The following is a 2,329-nucleotide window of genomic DNA, read 5'->3' as shown; positions in this document are numbered from 1 at the left end:
ATTTATTTATTTATTTTCAGATGTATAATCTTACAGTGAAAGTGTAAAAAAAACCCTCAACCTTTAGTTTGAGTAAATATATGTGCTGGGGAATTTCACAATATGAAATTATTGTCGTCAACCTCTTTTTCTTACATTCAGTTGTATTGCGCTCACCCCTGTAGGTTTTCCTTAAAATTCAGGTCTGGGATCTGAAATGGCCTCATGAGCAGGCTGAGTACTGTCTCGTAAACTTCAGCACGCGTTTTGGATTATTGTCCTGCTACTTTATTGTCCCACTTTAAGCAGGCAGAACACATCATATTTGATTTAAAACCTACTGGCTTTTCTGAAAGGTCAAAATGTCATGCATTCTAACAAGTCTTCAGGGATGTTTGAAAAAGAAGCAAAACATCAGAGATCCTCCACCGTGCATGATGTGTATTCCTACTTGCCCATCCTTTGTTTCACACCAGAAGTGTCAGCCTTATTATCAATTTATCAAAGGATGTTGCTCCAGTCACAGTCACAGTAGAGTTTAGGAACCTCCTTTATGTTTGTTTGAGTGTCGAGTTTGCTCCCAATCCGCTGCATGGACATAACACCCAATGGTTGGAATATAAACTTGTTGACTCCAAGAGGTCACTTTTTTATTGAAATTCTCAAACAGCACATTTTAGAGATATTGTTTTTCGCTTTCTCACAATCCAACAAGATAAACTTCAGTAATTGTTCATACTTGTTTCACCGAGTTCAAGTTATATCTAACCACAGATAATATTGTCACTTTAAATAACCGACTAGATCACAGCCTCACTTATTAGTATTCATTTTTGTCTTTTGTCATCTAACTTTAAAGTTTAGGTTAAAATGAAATGGTGGATTACTACTTCAAAGCTTTGGGAAACACTCATCTCTCTGAATAAGTAAAGAAATAATTACAAAAAAAAAATAATAAAGAAAGAATTGTTACGTTCCCATAATCCAGGAGGCAACAATAATTGTCCATCTGGCAAATTTGTTAACAATTATTCCTTAACGTGCATTTTTTTTCTCCAATTTGTTCAAATTAAATGTTGCATTCGTAATAACAACAATAATAATAATTGAATTTTGCTTCTGCACTGCTTAATATTCTGCAGAAACTTGCATTAGGAATGCAATGCCTCCCACTGAGTCAGCCGATGCACTTTAGAAAGGATGAAATAGGCAGCTGAATTTTTTATGTGCATTTCATCTGCCCTGGCTTACCAATCCGTGTTTTCCCTGTTTTGAAAATGGGTAACGAATAGAAAAAATAAAAAAAAATTATTAAGCATCCAAATAAAACAAAGATGAATGGAAGAGTCACAACGAATGCAGATGCTTCCCCACAGGTTCTTTTCATGTTCCAATGATACAAGATTCTTGTTAAGACTGTGAAAAACAACAATGAGACTATTTAAATATGGTTCTGTTCTGGAGACACAGATGGGAAAGCTATATTTGTGAAGGTCTGTTAGGTAGGGGACTTGAATGACCAAAAAATAAGGGTAAACCAATATCAACGGCAAGCAGCAAAAAGCACTGTTTGCACCACGTCCAAGTACTTTTTCATGCTATATTTTAATATCTGAACACCATAATGTGACAGAAAAAAATACTTTCACAACATGTAACCCCTTTAATGATAAAATGTAACAGAGACGGTATTTGAATTTATTCCCAGTAGTTCCTGAAGAAATATTTTATCATGCTTGTTTACACTCTTCATGTCCTCATTATGTCTGAAACTCTTTAAATCCAGACACCCTACCTTCAACCTGAGCAACACTATATGAAACGCAACACTCCAGATTGTAAAGCAGCTTGGGGTAAAGGTTAATGGATGCGACCTGCAAAAAGGAGACTTGCAACTAGCGAAGCAGCTATGGAATCCCAGCGATTTATTAACATCCTCCTCTACATTTATTGATACTCTTAGTAAAGAACTGTAACAAAAAAATAAAATAAAATAAAATAAAACAACTTAAAATAAATTAGCATTTCATTCCAGCAGTGTAAAACTTAAAATAATCCAAATTATAATTTAAGCATTTATGGTGTTTCATAGGGGAGAAGAATAAATTTTTAAGGTATTAAAAGTTAACACTGGCTTAATTATTTAAAGATATCAATATTGTTTTATTTGCAGAGGCATCATTTTACACTCACCAATTGTTGTTCTTCAGAGTTGTTTTCTCATTTTAAAATAACTGATCTGTGCATATCATGTGCAGGTCAAGTACATTAACTATTTCCCCATTCCTATTTCCTTACTTACAAACATCAATGGGAAATGGTCTCACTTAAACGCCATGTGCTCTGTTCA

This window comes from Poecilia formosa, unplaced genomic scaffold (assembly GCF_000485575.1).
Source record: "Poecilia formosa unplaced genomic scaffold, Poecilia_formosa-5.1.2 Scaffold129, whole genome shotgun sequence".
Lineage (NCBI taxonomy): Eukaryota > Metazoa > Chordata > Actinopteri > Cyprinodontiformes > Poeciliidae > Poecilia > Poecilia formosa.
This window is presented reverse-complemented; position numbering follows the sequence as displayed.